This window comes from Arachis ipaensis, chromosome B10 (genome assembly GCF_059453495.1).
Source record: "Arachis ipaensis isolate K30076 ecotype BB chromosome B10, ASM5945349v1, whole genome shotgun sequence".
Classification (NCBI taxonomy): Eukaryota; Viridiplantae; Streptophyta; class Magnoliopsida; order Fabales; family Fabaceae; genus Arachis; species Arachis ipaensis.
In genome coordinates this window covers 72,512,658-72,532,300 of record NC_142435.1, presented here as the reverse complement: position 1 = coordinate 72,532,300, position 19,643 = coordinate 72,512,658, and positions in this window count along the sequence as shown.

The following is a 19,643-nucleotide window of genomic DNA, read 5'->3' as shown; positions in this document are numbered from 1 at the left end:
GAGAGTGGCAATTGATTGTGTTGATGAGAAATTGAGTTATCAAGAGATTGGAATTCAATTACCTATAATCTGCCATGGATCTATACCCATGATTGAGAAGGAATTGATCAACATCAATTCATGAGCATTTGCATCTCTGATCCCTAATGATCTCTCCCATCATTAATTCTCATTTCTTTTGTTCTTTAGCTATCTTAAATACCTACTACCCAATTCCCTTCTACATCCCTGCAATTTATTATTTTGCCATTTACATTCTGCTCTAAATTTACTTGCAATTTAATTTCTGCACTTTATATCCATACACTTTACTTCCTTGCAATTTATCTTTAATGTCATTTAAGTTTCTTGCAATCTAAGTTTCCGTCAATTACTTTTATTCTCCTTCTTAATTACAATTCTTTAAATTCCTTGTCATTTAATGTTTGCAATTACTTTCAATTGTTAAAATCTCATGAGATCAAAACCATGTTTGCTCAACTAAACTACCAATCAACTAAAGTTGCTTAATCTACCAATCTCCGTGGGATCGACCTCACTCTAAGTGAGTTTTACTATTTGATACGACCCGGTATACTTGCCGGTTTAAACGTGAAATTCTAATTTTCGCGTATCAATTTTTTGGCGCCGTTGCCGGAGATTGGCAAAGATTAAAAATGATTAAGTGAATGGTAGTTTAGATTTAGCATTTTTCTTTTCTTTGTTATAGCCCACTAACTATTTGATATTTTGTTTCGCTAACTTTAACTTCACTCTAGCAATAGAGTGTTTCATTTGTGTTGTTGGTTGGCGTGTGTTTGTGTATGTCAGAGGCAAGGAGATTTGATCTTGAAGATGAGAGAACCCTCCGAAGATTAAGAAGAAAAGCAACAGGAAAAGGGATAATTGGTGAGGAAGATTCAGAAGGAGAAGACCAAGTCATGGAGGGGAATTCGCATAACCCTCCTGAGGGAGTTGCCAACAATAACTACCTACCTCAAAGGAGAGTTCTAGCTTCTTACACTTTCCCAAATCCAAGACACTGTGGGAGCAGTATACTCACTCCCAATGTTCATGCAAACAACTTTGAATTAAAGCCTCAGCTCATCACTCTTGTGCAAAACAATTGTTCCTATGGAGGAGGTCCCCTTGAGGATCCAAATCAACACCTATCTGTCTTCCTAAGAATATGTGAAACTGTCAAGACAAATGGTGTGCATCCAGATATTTACAAGATGCTGTTGTTCCCATTTTCTTTGAGGGACAAGGCATCTCAATGGCTGGAGACATTCCCCAAAGAAAGTATCAACACTTGGGATGATCTGGTGAATAAATTTCTATCTAAGTTCTATCCACCTCAGAGGATCATCAGGTTGAAGACAGAGGTGTAAACATTCACTCAAATGGATGGGGAATCATTGTATGAGGCATGGGAAAGATATAAAGCTCTGATTAGGAAATGTCCACCTGAGATGTTCAGTGAATGGGATAAACTTCAAAATTTCTATGAGGGGTTGACTCTAAAATCTCAAGAGTCCTTGGATTATTCTGCAGGAGGCTCGCTACAATTGATGAAGACAGCCGAGGAAGCTCAGAATCTCATAGACATGGTGTCAAATAACCAATACTTCTATGCTCATCAGAGGCAACGCCAACCTGTTCAAAAGAAGGGTGTGTTGGAACTAGAAGGAGTGGACATTATCTTGGCACAGAACAAGTTGATGCACCAACAAATCCGGCAACAAATGGAAATGATGGCTAAGAGAATAGATGGCTTCCAACTAGCTTCAGTGAACACAACAAATCAACCTTCAATTGAGTGGGGCCAAAATGAAGCGAGCAATGTTGAGCAGCAACAAGAACAGGTTCAATATATGCAAAATGCCTCAAATTATTCTCAAAATGACTTCCATGGTGACACATACAACTCATCCTGGAGGAATCATCCCAACCTGAGATGGGGTGATAATCAAAACCATTGGCAGAAGAACAACAACTCCAACCATTCCCGCAACACACACAGCCAAAATCACTCATCTAACAATACTAACCAATACAAGAAACCACAAAACACATATCAACCACCCCACAACAATTCACAAACTCATCAAAATAACTTTCCCGCACTAACATCCAACCCACAAAACTACCACACCAGCCCTTCAACCAATTTCCAGCAACAACAATCAGCCCCCATCATACCACCAATTGACCATCATGAAAATAGGATTTCAAGTCTTGAGGCAGCCCTACAAACAATCGCTCAGTCCACTCAAACCTTGATCAAAGGGCAAGAGAGATATGAAGCTACCATGAAGAACCTTGAACGGCAAGTGGGACAATTAGCCAAACAAGCTGAACGGCCAACTAATGTGCTTCCAAGTGATACAATCACCAATCCAAGGGAAGAATGCAAAGTTGTACAGTTGAGAAGTGGCAAGATAGTTGGAAGAGAAGTCAACAAAGAAGCAACAGATCATGAAGTAGAAGATACAATAGATAAGAAGGAGGATGAAAAGGCATCAACATCCAAAAAGAGCAAAGAAACTGAGGAGCCACTAAGCAAGTTACCAACCCAAAACAACAATACCAATAACAAGGAAATTGTGAGGCCACAGCAAGAGGAAAGAAATGAAGGGGTAAAATCTTATGCACCCAAGCTCCCTTACCCAACAAGGTTACACAAAGGAATGAGAGACCAGCAATTCCCAAAATTCTTAGAGATCTTTAAGAAGCTTGAAATTAACATTCCATTAGCCGAAGCTTTGGAGAAAATGCCATTGTATGCAAAGTTTCTTAAAGAATTGATCACCAAGAAGAGAAGCTGGCAGGAGAATGAAACCATGCTCCTCACTCAAGAGTGTAGTGCCATCATTCAAAAGGGACTGCCACCAAAACTTAAGGACCCAGGCAGCTTCCTCATACCATGCACAATTGGGAACATGGCCATTGATAAATCACTTTGTGACCTGGGAGCAACCATCAACTTAATGCCTCTTGCCATGATGAAGAAGCTGATGATAGAAGAGGTTAAACCTACAAGGATATCACTACTGCTGGCTGACAGATCTCTCAAAATACCAAATGGAGTAGTGGAGAATCTCTTGGTAAAAGTGGGAAATTTTATATTCCCAGCCGATTTTGTGGTCCTAGATATGGATGATGAGGGGAGCAACTCAGTTATCATTGGTAGACCCTTTTTGGCCACAGCCAGAACAATCATTGATGTGGAAAAGGGAGAGATGATTTTCAGAGTACATGATGAGCAAATGACCATAAATGTCTTCAAAGCAATGCAGTACCCTGCTGAGAAAGAAAGTTGCATGAGGGTTGATGTGGTGGATTCTTTGGTTGAAGAAGTATTTGAAACAAACCATCAAGTGAAACAGGAGGAAGTCCAGGACATCCAAGAACAAGAAGAGAACAAATTGGAAGCACCAGAGGAACCAAGTGAAGCCAAGAAAGAAGAGGCACCACAACAAGAGTTGAAACCATTACCCCCTCATCTTAAATATGCATTCCTAGGTGAAGAGGACAGCTTCCTAGTGATCATCAACTCTACATTGAGTGCAGAGGAAGAAGAAAAACTCCTTGTGGTATTAAAAGCTCACAAAGATGCATTGGGATGGACCATTAATGACTTGAAGGGCATAAGCCCTGCCATATGTATGCACAAAATTCTCTTGGAGGAAAATTCTAAACCAGTGGTACAACCTCAGAGAAGATTGAATCTAACAATGAAGGAGGTGGAAGTACTGAAGCTATGTAAAGCTGGGATCATTTACCCTATCTCTGACAGTCCATGGGTTAGCCCAGTTCAAGTAGTACCAAAGAAAGGTAGGATGACTGTCATTGTCAATAAGAAGAATGAGCTTATTCCAACAAGAACAATGACTGGATGGAGGATGTGCATTGACTATAGGAGGCTGAATGATGCCACACGAAAGGACCATTTCCCCCTCCCTTTCATTGACCAGATGCTGGAAATGCTGGCTGGCCATGCTTATTACTGCTTCCTTGACGGATACTCTGGCTATAACAAAATATTAGTTGACCCCATGGATCAAGAGAAGACCTCCTTTACCTGCCCTTTTGGAGTCTTTGCTTACAGGAGAATGCCATTCGGATTGTGTAATGCCCCAGCTACCTTTCAGAGATGTATGTTATCAATCTTCTCAGACATGGTAGAAAAATTTATTGAAGTTTTTATGGATGACTTCTCCGTTTTTGGTGATTCTTTCAATGCTTGTTTGCACCATCTTACCCTAGTCTTGAAAAGGTGCCAAGAAACCAATTTGGTTTTAAACTGGGAGAAATACCATTTTATGGTACCCGAAGGAATTGTCCTTGGTCACAAAATTTCAAGAAAGGGTATAGAGGTGGACAAGGCAAAAGTAGAGATTATAGAAAAGCTTCCACTGCCAACAAATGTAAAAGCTGTTAGAAGTTTCTTGGGCCATGCTGGGTTCTATAGACAGTTCATCAAAGATTTTTCTAAAATAGCAAAACCACTAAGCAACTTGCTTGTGGTGAGCAACCATTTTTCCTTTGATGATGAATGTAAACAGGCCTTTGAGACTCTAAAAGCTAAGCTCACCACAGCACCAATTATCACACCCCCAAGTTGGGGATTACCTTTTGAACTTATGTGTGATGCAAGTGACCTTGTAATTGGTGCTGTGCTGGGGCAGAGAAAAGACAAGAAGCACCATGTCATCTACTATGCAAGCAAAGTATTGAACGAAGCTCAAAGAAATTATACCACAACGGAGAAAGAGCTACTAGCTGTGGTGTATGCTTTTGATAAATTTAGGCAATATTTGATTGGTTCTAAAATTTTAGTTTACACTGATCATGCTGCTCTCAAGTATCTAATGTCAAAACAGGATGCCAAACCAAGGTTAATTAGATGGATATTGCTTATACAAGAGTTTGACATTGAGATTAAGGACAAAAAGGGTAGTGAGAATCAAGTTGCCGACCATCTATCAAGGTTGCCACAAGGGACAAGCCAAGATACATCTTAACGAGTAAATGAGAATTTTCCAGATGAGTACCTCTTGCAAATCCAATAAACCCCTTGGTTTGCAGACATGGCCAACTACAAAGCGGAAAGGAGTATTCCACAAGAGTACACAAGGCAACAAGTTAAGAAGCTGCTACATGAGGCTAAGTTATTCTTGTGGGATAAGCCCTTCCTATTCAAAAGATGCCCAGATGGAATGATTAGAAGATGTGTGCCAGAAATTGAAATGAAGGACATACTATGGCATTGCCACAATTCAAGCTATGGTGGTCATTTTGGAGCTGAAAGGACTGCTGCAAAGGTCCTCCAAAGTGGGTTCTATTGGCCTTCTATATTCAAGGATGCTAGAGATTTTGTGAGTCACTGCAATGAATGCCAAAGAACAGGAGGCTTGACAAAGAAGAATGAAATGCCTCAAAAGTTCATTTTGGAAGTGGAACTCTTTGATTTATGGGAAATCGACTTTATGGGACCCTTCCCTCCATCCTACACATTCAAATACATCTTGGTGGCAGTAGAGTATGTTTCAAAATGGGTAGAGGCAATAGCCACCACTACATGTGATGCAAATGTGGTAATGCAATTTCTAAGGAGAAACATCTTCACTAGGTTTGGGGTGCCAAAGGGACTTATAAGCGATGGAGGAAGCCACTTTTGCAACAAACAATTGAACTCCCTCCTCCATAGATATGGAGTAACCCATAAGGTAGCTGATAAACCACTATTTTATGGTTTATCTTGTCCTCAATTGAGTGGTTTTTATCTACTCTTTACCCACTTCATACTATTTGCATGGTTTTACATTTGCCTTCCAAATTATGTGCTTTGATTGAAAACATGCTTCTTGGAGCTTTAAATTTGCTAATATTAATCCTCTCTTATTACCATTAGATGACTTGATATGTGTGTTAAGTGTTTTCAGAGATTACAGGGCAGGAATGGCTTAGAGGATAGAAAGGAAGCATGCAAAAATGGAAGGAATACAAGAAGTTGGAGAAATTACTAAGTTGTCCAGCCTGACCTCTTCGCACTCAAACGGCTATAAATTTAGCTACAGAGGTCCAAACGACGCGGTTCTAGTCGTGTTGGAAAGCTAATATCCGAGGCTTCGATTTGATATATAATATGCCATAGTTGCCCTGACGCTAGGTGATGCGACCGTGTGCTCCATGAGGCCGCGTCGCAGTGACAGAAATCAGCGTGTTTGAATTCTTCTCCAGCGATTTTCGGGCTGTTTTCGACCCAGTTCGCGGCCCAAAAAACACAGATTAGAGGATATAAAGTAGGGGATTGCATCCATTCATGGGGAGGCTCTCACATTCACAATTTTAGGAGTAGATGTAGTTTTTAGAGAGAGAGGTTCTCTCCTCTCTCTTAGGATTAGGATTTAGGACTTCTCTTAGTTTTAGGAGTGACTCTCAATCCCAGGTTCAATGTTCTTTTTATTTATTTCTCCAATTTAATTTGTATGTCAGATTTAAGTTCTTTTGTGAATGCAATTCGAGGTATTTTCAGACTTAATTTTGCTTTGCTTTATTTATATGAATGCTTTTAATTTAATTTAGATATTTTCCCTTTTGGCCTTAGTTAAGAAATCAGTAACTCAGGAATTATCCAACTCAATAGCATAATTGATAATTGTTATCCTTGCTAATTGAATTGATCTTCAATAATCCCAATATTTTCTTAGGGATTAACTAGGATTCAAAGATCTAACTAATTAGTTGCTTGACCTTCCCTTGTTATAGAAAATGTTAACTAAGTGGAATTAAGATTCAGTTTTCATCATCATTGATAAGGATAACTAGACTGGACTTCCAATTTCTCATACCTTGACAAAAGTTTATTTTACAGTTATTTATTTATTTTATTTGTCATTTAAATATATATCTGTGCTCATTACACAAGCTCCAAAACCCCCAATTTACAAACTCATAACCAATAATAAGAACATACCTCCCTGCAATTCCTTGAGAAGACGACCCGAGGTTTGAATACTCGGTTATCAATTTCTAAGGGGTTTGTTACTTGTGACAACCAAAACGTTTGTACGAAGGGATTTCTGTCGGTTTAGAGACTATATCTACAACGCGACTATTTTTATCAAATTCTTTACTGGCAAAAATCCTAATGTCAAAATGGCGCCGTTGCCGGGAAATTGCAAACGTGTGCCTTATTATTGGTTATTGTAAATATTTTTTTTATTTTTGCTTGTTTATTTGTTTTTGTTTTTACTTTTTCATAAATTAAGAGGTTATTGGTTTTTATTTAGTTATTAAAAAAATTTTTTTTTTCAAAAATTTGTTCTTAGTGTTCATCTTGATCTTCAAGTTGTTCTTCGCGTTCATCTTGACCTCCAAGCTATTCTTAGTTGTTTTCTTCGTTTTGATCTAAAAATTTGAAATTTGGTGTCATTTTATTGTTTTTCTCTTTCCTCATTAAATTCAAAAATATTTTTAATTAATTTTTTTCGAAAAAAAAAATTTCAGATTTTTATTTTTTAAATTTTTATCTTATCTTATCTTATTTCAAAAATAAAATTTCAAAATTCAAATTTAAAAAATTTTCAAAATTTAAATTAAAAAATTTTCAAATTTCAAATTTCAAATTTCAAAAATTCAAATTTCAAAAAATTAAAATTCAAATTTCAAACTTTCAAATTTCAAATTTCAAAATTTAATTTTCAAATTCAAAATTTAAATAACCTTTTAATTTAAATTTATTTTTATTTTTAGTTTCGATTTTTATTTGCTACTATGAACTCTCACCCCTTTGGCTATGAGTCTGGTTACAATTATATTGCAGGAAGAGGAAATTACAATGAGAACAGGCATCAAGGTTGGAATAATCAAAGATGGGAGGAGCCACAAGGATTTGATCAACCCTCATGGCAACAACCACCTCCAATGGACTATCAACAACCACCACCATATGCCTATAAACCCTCTCCTCAACACAGCTTTGAACCACCATACTCACAAGCCCCTTATCACCATTCACCTCCATATGACCCTAACCCGTATCCACCATACCAACCACCTTATGAGCCAAATGAACCCTCCTATCCACCCCAAACCTCCATGGAAAAAGCACTTGCCGATCTAAACTCCACTATACAAGCTCTCGTCGCCCAAATCAGACCACCAAAAACCTTCAACAATCAACCCTCAAGCTCTAGTGCACTTCCTTTTCTACCACATAATGATCTTTTCATCCCATCACCACCCTCCATGGAAGAGCACCTACATCCATCAATCCAAGAGAAAGATGATCCCAATTATGCTATTGATATGGAACAGGAAAGAAGGAATCATCTTCGCGAATCCATACTTCATAAAGAGCTAGAGGAGGCCCTACGGGTAAAGGTAGGAGAGACTCTTGAAGATGATAGAGTAGTTGAAAGGAGTTGTCATGGAAATAAAACCATCGAGGATGAGTATGATTTTATACTTAAACAACCGAACAAAGCAGAAATTATTAAAAAGGAAAAAGTGGTTGCAGACTTAAGAGATGCTGTACCTCCATTGGAAACTCCAATCACAGAGCCTCCTTCCATGCCCTTTGGTGAGCAATGAAAAAGAGATTGAATTGGAAGAAAGCTACAAAGAGGAAGAGGTTAATATTGAAGAAACTTGCAAAGAGGTGGAAGTTCTCGAAGAGCACAAGGGAGTGGATCCTGAAATCACCTTGCCAAAGTTATTGGAGTCTCCTCCCCCTAAGTTGCCATCATCTTTCACAACATTCAAGTGGGTAAAATTCATATCCCTTAGCTTTCTAATTCCACTTGAATATGGGCTACTGGAGACGGATGGTCAACTTAAAACTCTTTGTGGCATTAAGAGTAAGAGGAAGATGGTCAGTGGTAAGAACTGTCCTGCAAGGTTCAACATGGTTGCATACTTAAAGTTTAATTACAAAGGTTGGTGTAAAGCTCAACTAAATGGGTCTAGGAAGTAGGTTGGCCGCTTTAGTGAGAATTCAGATTGCTTGCCACCCGGATGGAATCATGATAATTAACTCGAAGACGGGTGCAAAAGCAAGGTTTGGGACCCCAGAATTCATTCCAACAATCTACACTCTTGGGGCCTTGTCACTTGCTTCAACCTGCTTGAAGGCTTTTTACGCCTAGTTTGGGACCCCGGAGGCCATTGGAATCACAAACATTGGTGGAGATTCTTGGATGAATACAAGCATAAGCCACCATAACAGGGAGCTCACCAAATGTCCAACTTAAGGACTCTAACTAAAAGTGCTAGGTGGGAGACAACCCACCATGGTATGATCGTTCCTTCTTTATTTTTTATTTAGTTTTATTTGTTTTCAAGTTTTATTTTATTTTATTATATTGAACCTGGAGTTTTGCATCACATTCATATTAACATTACATTCTACATTTTTTTCAAAAAAAAAAAAAAGCACACAACGCGGCAGCGTCGCTGACGCGTCCGCGTCACTAGTGCATTGGGAAGAAAAGAATATGAACAGAGAGTTACGCAGGAGCAGGGATGGAGGCGTGCCAATGGCACAAACCGTCCCACGCGACCGCGTGCCCCACGCGGCCGCATGAGCAGGATTTCGACGTAAAAAGGTGTATGGCCGAAAGTTGAGCTGGAATTGGGCTGGACTCGTGCTGGAACCCCAAGCCCTTCCACGCGGACGCATGGCTCACGCGTCCGCGTCAAATCCTCATAATGGCCACTCACGCGATCGCATGCCACACGCGACCGCGTCACCCTGGATTTTGGCAATACTAAGTTTTGAACAGAGAGTTGTGCGACCGCGAGGCTGCACTCGCGCCACTAGCACAAATCGAGTCACGCGATCGCGTGCCCCACGCGTCCGCGTCGCCTGACCTTATTGCGCACCACGCGACCGTGTCACCCACGCGACCGCGTTGCCAACGTCACACAACCTATCCAGATTAGTGCCAATTTTCTTCTCTTTTCTTCTCTAATCCTAATTTCTTCTATCTTTTCTTCTTTCTTCTTTCTTTCTTACTTTATTTCTTTCCCTTCTCATTCTTCTTATCTTTTATTTTATTTTATTTATTTGCATACTTTCATTCATTGCATATTTTTATTTTTCTAAATTTATTATTTTACCATTGGTGTTCAAATGTTCTTATTCAACTGTTACATCTTTTCTGGTATTTTCTTGGTGCTTAATGACTTGTTTAATTCTGATTGAGTAATATTATTTAAATCAATGCCAATCTTTTATATCTGTATTACTTTTGCATTAACATGAATTTATATTATCTCTCCTTCCCCACTCTCTTCCCCATTGTTGTACATTTTGTACCACTAGCATGCCATGGCTTCTATTATTTTCTCACTTGCATGTTGTAGCTACCATGTAATTGAGACCCTTATTATTTGGCATTAACCCACCCATACTGTATTTATTTTCCTATCTTTATTTCTGGGTTACTCTTCTTCCCTTTTTCTTTCAGGATGGCTACCCGGAAGAGAACGGGAAGATGTTTACATGAGGAGACATGCAAGTCAATCTGCACAATCTATAGAGAAAAGTATCAGTTGAAGCCACCCGTCCACTTGCACATCTTAGCATGCACCGAGGACGGTGCAATCTTTAAGTGTGGGGAGGTCGATACCGATCTTCATGGGTTAGTTATTTCCTGACTCAACACCAAAATTTTTATTTTATATGTTTGTTCATTGTTGCATTTGCATGTTTGATTGCATATTTGTTTAATTTTGTGCATATTTTACCACTTGGTTGAAGTAATATTTTCTTTTTCAAGAAACCTTTTAGAGCATTTCACTAATTTGAATAAAATTTAATGTTACACTTGTTTGAAGAGATATTACACTGGAACATGGTTTAGAGCTCGAACACACAAAACCTGTGAGATTTTGAGCCTATTTGAATTGGTTGCATTTTTCAACCAATATTTTATTTTTGATGTGTGTTTTCTCTCTAAAATTGTGATCTTTGTCTTTATTAATTCTATATTTCTATGGTTTGATGTATACATGCACTTATATGATTGAGGCCTTTGTTTCACTGAGCTTACATACCCATATGGCCTTACCTTTCATTATCCTTTGCAAACCAATTTGAGCCTATTTTACCCCTTTTATTCTTTATTTTAGCTCATCATTAACTCTAAGTGAAAAACAATAATGCCTTAATTTGAATCCTTGGTAAGCTTAGACTAGTGAGATGCTTATGATTTAAGTATGGGAAAATTAAAATGGTTTGAAAATTGAGTATGTTAGAATTTTCTAAAAATATGAAAAAAAAAATGTTTAGGACATGATTCATGCATCCAATAATTTAATCATATGCATTGAGAAAAATAAAAGAAAAAAAATATATATTAAAAAAAACAAAAAAAGGGTTATTTTTCAGCATTTAATAAAAGGGGATACAAAAGAATTCCTCAATGCAAAATAAAAGCAATGCACATGGGATAAAAAAAAATAAAATTGAAACATGAGCATGTAACAACAAGTGGGACAAAATGCCCCAAAGTAAATGGTGAAAGCAATGCATATGTACTGTACTTAAAATTAGGATGCATGAATACGTGGAAACATGGTTAATGGATAGTTAGGGGTGGTATTATGATTACATGGATTGTCTAAAAGTTAGGTGGAAAGTTTAAGTTAATTAAGGATTCAAATTTTAGTCCACTTGGCCAAATACAATCCTACCTTGACCCTAACCCCATTACAACCCTTAAAATACCTCTTGATTTGTGTATTTATGCATTAAATTTATGTTGATTGTTAGATGAAGAGCAAGTCTTAGAAAGCAAGGTTAGTAGAGAATTGAGAGAATCGAACCTAAAACACTTGAGTGATTAGAGTGTATACACTACCAGTGAGGGTTCGATGCTCAATCCCTTGTTCCCTGCTTTCATGAGCTATTTTCTTCTTGCAAGTCTATTTGTACTTCATTTTCATGATTTGAATTAGTGAAATCCAGTTCATATTTCCTCTTGAAAGATTTGTTTACTTTTAACTAAGTAGATGAAAATATTCTGCATGTAGTTACATTTATAGGTTGTATTTCATACATTCTTCATTCTTTATAGCTTCCCTTGAGCTTAGCATGAGGACATGCTAATGTTTAAGTATGGGGAGGTTGATAAACCACTATTTTATGGTTTATCTTGTGCTCAATTGAGTGGTTTTTATCTACTCTTTATCCACTTATTCATGCTATTTGCATGGTTTTATATTTGCCTTCCTAATTATGTGCTTTAATTGAAAATATGCTTCTTGGAGCTTTAAATTTGCTAATATTAATCCTCTCTTTTTACCATTAGATACCTTGATATATGTGTTAAGTGTTTTCAGAGATTACAGGGCAGGAATGACTTAGAGGATGGAAAGGAAGCATGAAAAAATGGAAGGAATACAAGAAGTTGGAGAAATTGCTAAGCTGTCCAGCCTGACCTCTTCGCACTCAAACAGCTATAACTTTATCTATAGAGGTCCAAACGATGCGGTTCTAGTTGTGTTGGAAAGCTAACGTCCGGGGCTTCGATTTGATATATAATATGCCATAGTTGCCCTGATGCTAGGCGACACGACCGCGTGCTCCATGCGGCCGCGTCGCATTGATGGAAATCAGCGTGTTTGAATTCTTCTCCAACGATTTCCGGGCTGTTTTCGACCCAGTTCGCGGCCCAGAAAACACAGATTAGAGGCTATAAAGTGGGGGATTACATCCATTCATGGGGAGGCTCTCACATTCACAATTTTAGGAGTAGATGTAGTTTTTAGAGAGAGAGGTTCTCTCCTCTCTCTTAGGATTAGGATTTAGGACTTCTCTTAGTTTTAGGAGTGACTCTCAATCCCAGGTTCAATGTTCTTTTTATTTATTTCTCTAATTTAATTTGTATGTCATATTTAAGTTCTTTTGTGAATGCAATTCGAGGTATTTTCAGACTTAATTTTGCTTTGCTTTATTTATATGAATGCTTTTAATTTAATTTAGATATTTTCCCTTTTGGTCTTGGTTAAGAAATCAGTAACTCAGGAATTATCCAACTCAATAGCATAATTGATAATTGTTATCCTTGCTAATTGAATTGATCTTCAATAATCTCAATCTTTTCTTAGGAATTAACTAGGATTCAAAGATCTAACTAATTAGTCGCTTGACCTTCCCTTGTTATAGCAAAGGTTAACTAAGTGGAATTAAGATTCAGTTTTCATCATCATTGATAAGGATAACTAGACTGGACTTCCAATTTCTCATACCTTGCCAAAAGTTTATTTTACAGTTATTTATTTATTTTATTTGTCATTTAAATATATCTGTGCTCATTGCCCAAGCTTCAAAACCCCCAATTTACAAACTCATAACCAATAATAAGAACATACCTCCCTGCAATTCCTTGAGAAGACGACCCGAGGTTTGAATACTCGGTTATCAATTTCAAAGGGGTTTGTTACTTGTGACAACCAAAACGTTTGTACGAAGGGATTTCTGTCGGTTTAGAGACTATATCTACAATGCGACTATTTTTATGAAATTCTTTACTGGCAAAAATCCTAACGTCAGTAGCCACACCCTATCACCCACAGACAAATGGACAAGCTGATCTTGCAAACAGAGAGCTAAAGAGAATTTTGGAGAAAACTGTGCGAGCAACAAGAAAGGATTGGGCAAGGAAGCTGGATGATGCACTCTGGGCATATCGGACAGCATTCAAAACCCCATAGGAAGATCTCCATTTCAGCTGGTATATGGGAAAGTATGCCATTTACCTGTAGAGCTAGAACTCAAAGCTTTTTTGGCCACAAAACTTCTAAATCTTGATGCCCAAGCAGCAGGAGAGAAGAGACTGTTGCAACTCAATGAGTTAGAAGAATTCAGACTTGAAGCATATGAGAATGCCAGAATATACAAGGAAAGAGCAAAGAGGTGGCATGACAAGAAGATCACTCCAAGGACATTTGAACCAGGCCAAAAAGTGCTGCTATTCAACTCTAGGCTAAAGATTTTTCCTGGAAAGCTTAAATCCAAATGGACTGGTCCATACACCATTGCAAGAGTTTCCCCTCATGGCTATGTGGAATTACTTGATGAAGCATCAAAGGAGACATTCACAGTCAATGGTCATAGGGTAAAGCTCTATCTTGGTGGCCACTGGAGAAAGGAAGAAAGTGTGCACTTGTTAACATAAGCAAGGGAGCTGCAATGTCAAGCTAAGGACAATAAACAAGCGCTTCATGGGAGGCAACCCATGCACATGAGTCTTTTATTTTCATGCTTTAGTGATCAATAATGAGAGGTTGCATCATATACATCTAAGAGAATAAAGATTGAACTAGCACATAGTGTATGCAAGGCACTAAGTTTGGTGTGGTCAATCTTGAAGCAATTGTAAAAGTTTTTTTTTACAACACTTAGTCACAAACTAAGTTTGGTGTCCATACATACACGAAAATGCTAGATCATGGAGCAACAGTGTAGTTATTTCTTTTAGTAATACGAAAGCAACAATTAGATATATAAAATATATATATATATATATATATATATATATATATATATATTTAAATATTTTTTTATGATCTTGTTGAATTTCTTTAGTATGAGTCCAAGCATTACAAGAAATTCTAAAGCCTTTGTATTGTTGCTGCAGAGAAGTGAAAGAAAGAAGTGATGGGAGAATCTTGAAGGAAGGATCATGGACACACACACAAGAAAGGAGAAGTCACATGTGCCTTGGGTTTTGTACATCCACATATACCTTGGATTGTGTGCATTGAGGAAAACACCTTAGCATGCATTAGGCAAAAAAGATTCATGTTTCCCATGCCTTGACCGAACCATCAAGACCATTCTCCCATCATAAATATTACTTTAACCACTCCAACCACAATCATCAAACCTCACTTTGTCCTCACTTATATATATACCACTCTCCATCACCATATTTCATCAATTCACCTCAGTCGAAATCGCACTCAACCCTTTAAGCATCCTTGCTTCACAGATTTTGGCCTTGATCCTAAGAATTGCTCAGCAAAATTTAGGATGCACCATTTTCCCTAGCCTACCCGAACCACTCCCCTTCTTCATTCCCTCTCACAATCACTTTCAAGCTTGTATTCCTCACCTTGTCACCATATCTATCTAGACTCCCTTCATAAACATTTTCTTTATGCTTGAGGACAAGCATTCTTCTAAGTTTGGTGTTGGAAGATTTGACCCTTTCCCTTGCAATTAAATTTCAATGGCCTCATCATCAAGAGCTAGGAAGGGAAAGGACAAGCAACCCGTAGAAGAAGAAGAACAAAACACCTTTGATCGAAGAAGATTCAAATCCAAACGCAATGAATGCGTCTTTAGTTGGATGACAGGCAAAGATGTTATCCCGGAGTTACCTTTCAAGCTAAGAAAGGAGGAGTACTCTGAGATACAAAAAATAATTGGAAAAAGGGGATGGGAGCTTCTCTGTAATCAACCTCAAGAAGTGAGCATGGTTCTCATCCATGAATTTTACACCAATGTGATAAGAGAATTTGATGATGAAGAGCCATACAAGAGCTATGTAAGAGGGGTGACTGTTGACTTTAGTCCAAACACCATCAACAGGGTACTAAAGATCAAGCCAAAACAGTTCAAACAAACTAGCTATAAGGAAAGGGTTGAGCGTGAAGCAAGATGTGAGGATGTGCTAAGTGACTTGTGTAAAGTAGGCACGGACTGGGTGTTGGATTCACATGGGCTGCCACTCAAACTTAGAAGAGGTGATCTCACACCTCAAGCAAAGGGATGGCATGACATAGTGAGGAGATCACTAATTCCTACTTCAAACAACTCCGAGGTAACAGTGAACAGAGCGATAATGATCCACTGCATAATGAAAGGAGGGGAGATTAATGTGGGAGAAGTTATAGCAAATAACATCATTGACATAGCTGAAAAGGTCAAACAAGACAGTTGGCTAGGATATCCTAGTACTATTCTACGCTTATGTGAAGAAGCTAGAGTGCCTCTCGAAAAATTTAAAGAAACTGACGTGGTGTCCATTGGAAAGCCTCTCACCAAGGAAAGATTGGAATTTGTCACCACGACCCAATTGGAGAGGCAACCTCTAGCAAGAAGAAAGAAAAGGAAAGAAGCAAGACAAGAGGAAGAGCACCAAGAAATAGAAGAACTAAGTACTTTGAACATGAATCAACTCCAAGCCGCTTTTGAAGGAATCTCTGGGCAATATTCACAAATTCAAAGAAGCCAAGAGGAACAAGCTCAGCAACAAAGGGACCTTTGGCAAGTAATGAATCAGCAAAGAGAAGTTCAAGTTCAATGGATGGGTCAGCAAAGTGAATATCAAACACACATGATGGAACTATAACAAGAACAATATGACAAGATGTGTGAAGTCATCAACAACTCAGCTGCTGAATATGGAAGATCCATGGAGAAGGTAATACAAGAACAAGCTCAACTAAGGAAAGAGCGAGCTCAGCAAAGGGAGCTCTTCCATAGGATGGATGCTAGACAAGACACATTTCACAGAGAATTCAATGAAAGCAGAATGTTCAAGGAGGCCAGACATAGAGACAGAATTGATTATGATATATGCACCCAAGAAAAACTCTGCTACCTTTGTGGAACACTCCTAGTACTCAACCCACAAATCAAAAAATTTAATGAAGCACACAAGATACTAGAAGAGCAGGAAATTGCATGGGTGAAATTTAATGCTGAGAGGCTAAAGGAGAGGATGATAAGCTCAGGAATATGGAAAAGAGAAGAGGAGGACTCAACAACAAAACAACAAGGAGAAGTAAGAAAGAAGAAGAAAGAAGATCCAAAGGGCAAAGGAAAGGGACATAAAGACTAAAGGTGGTGAAGTTCTTTTTTTAGTGCTTTACTAAATAAAGAAGATGTATGTCTGAAACATGGTATACCTTCTAGGTTGTTTTCTTTTATGCATTTTCATTTATGTTGCTTATTCCATCTATCACTCACATGCTTGGAATGTTTGCTTGTCTTAAGTACTTTTACTTGCCAATGGAATAAAAGATGTAGTTTGAACAAAAACAGAGAGAAATTTAGCTTCGGAGAACAAGGTTGTCTGATAAAAAGTGTTAGTACATATATGCTTTCATTGTGAACGAATCAAGGCTCAAGAAATTAAAAGGAGTTAAGATGCTTGCTTACACAAAACTAGTTGGTTAAGGGATATAAGACTCAAGAAGTTAGAAGCACAAAGATCCTTGACAATGGAGTAATACACAATAATTTTGAAGAGCAGAAAAAGAGAAATAAAGAAAACAAAGAACAAAGAATGAAAGGCTAGGCATCAATGACAAAATTTGGATATGTGTCTGTGGTGATTGATGTTAGGAGACATACTTGGGCTAGTAAATCCGAGGGGTGCTTCATCACCCGGTAACTTGAGTTAACTAACTCGGGATTATCGATTGAAAACTCACATTCAAGAGTAGCTCTATAACAGAACATTTAGCAACCCAAAGAGGTGCTGGACACCACTATTCAAATAAAATTCCAATGTTATATGCCTGTGATTGAATGTGTTAAGGAGAGAGGCTTGAGTTAGTAAATCTTTAAGAGTGTTTCAACACTTAACAACTTAAACCAACTGGTTTGGGATTGTTGATTGAAAGCTTATGCTAAAGAGCCGCCTTAAGACAAGATTTTTAGCTCAATTGAAACAAAGGAAATTTGAAAAAAGGGGGAGAAAAGAGAAGTAGAGAAAAGAATAGTTTAAGGATTATGTGCTAAGGTATAGAAAAAGAGTCTAGTGAAATTAACCAACCTAGTATTGAAGCAAGCATTTTAACTAAGAATTTGGATTAGTCTTGATCATTTGCACTAAACAGATGACTACACAAATAAGGATGACATATTCCATGGAAGAATTCTTCTCTATTAAGACATTCAATTCTTGCATCATAAATTCTTTTGTCAAATTATTTTATCCCTTGCTTGAGGACAAGCAATATTTTAAGTTTGGTGTTGTGATGCATTCGCATATTTGCTATATTAGCTAGTCAGTTTAGTTAGTTTTAGCTTAGTTTCACTCATTATCTTCGAAATAAACAAGAATTTTTATGAGTTTCATTTCCATGCATAAAAATACCAAGGACCAGGTTAATTGTAGCCAAATTCATGCAAATGATTCAAGAAATGCATAAATGAATGAGCATGAATGAATCTCATGAAATTGATTGCATGGATTGGTGAGACTTTGAAGCAATTTCCCTTGTTAATGATAGGTGATGAAACAAGAAGGCATTGAAGCAAGAATGAAGCAAGCAAGTGGCTAACAACTCCTTCAAGAAGAGAAATGTGCACGTTGCTAACTTAGAATTCAAGTTGGCAACGCCATTGAAGCGTTACTTCAGGAAGAGCACAAACAACCTTGCAAGAAAGTGGTCTCCTGTGAGCACTATGCACGTTGCTAACTTGGAGCTACATTGGAGTGCTTGGCAACAACGCCAAGAAGCAAACTGAGCAAGGATTGGCTAGGAAATGAAGATTGCTATGTTGCCAACACCAGCTACTATAGGCGTGTTCCAAGGCAACGTAGCAAGCAAAGCTTGGTGCCATAAGGAAGGCTCGAGCACGTTGTTGGCTTGGGAGAGCATGGACGTGTTCCAAGGCAACGCCAAGCTAGAAGGCAACCCTGGAGGGCAATCTCAAGACATCAAGCACGTTGCCAACGTTGGGTGCACATGCGTTTTTGATGAAAACGTGCCAGGAAGCAAACAAGCAAGGATCACCCACTCAAGCAAGTTGCCAACTCCAGGACACTTTAGCGTGTCCAATGACAACGCGAGGAAGCAAAGCCTTGGCAAGGAGGACAAAAGCTCAAGCACGTTGCCAACCTTGGAGTGCATTGGCGTGTTTGGCAACAACTCAAGGCAACTTGGATGATGACTCTTCCACTCAAGCACGTTGACAACGTTGGGATGCATAGGCGTGTTCCATGACAACGCCAAGCAGCAAGCATGGAGCCATGAGGAAGGCTCGAGCATGTTGTCAACTCCAGGATAAAATGGCGTGTTTGAGGATAATGCCAGCAGCCATGGACCTTCACTCATGCATGTTGCCAACGCTAGTTTCTATAGGCGTGTTTAAGGGAAACGCAGCAAGCAAGGATGTTGGGCCAAGGAAGTGAACTTGGGTGTTGCCAACTCTAGAATTACTAGCGTGTCCACCAACAACGCCAAGAGCAAAAAGTTTTGGCCCAGGGGAAGAAGAATGCACGTTGCCAACGCCAAGTTCTATAGGCGTGTTTTGTGACAACGTAGCAAGCAATCTTGGAGAGCAATCCCCTCACTCAAGCTCGTTGCCAACGCCAAGTTCTATAGGCGTGTTCCAAGGCAACGTAGCAAACAAAGTGGAAGACTAGAAGGCAGCCCTGGAGGGAAGCATCGAGCATGTTGCCAACGTGCCAACAAGGGGCGTGTTCATCAACAATGCCAGCTCCATGTCTCAGCCCTGGGAGGTTTGGCACGTTGCCAACTTGGAAGAAAGGGTGCGTGTTCAGCAACAACTCCAACAAACTTGGAAGCCTGACCTTACCTTCTTTAAGGAAGCATAACTTAAGATAGGAAAATCCAATTGAGATGATCCCAAGTGCATTAGAAAGAAGACATTTTGAGCTTTCCAA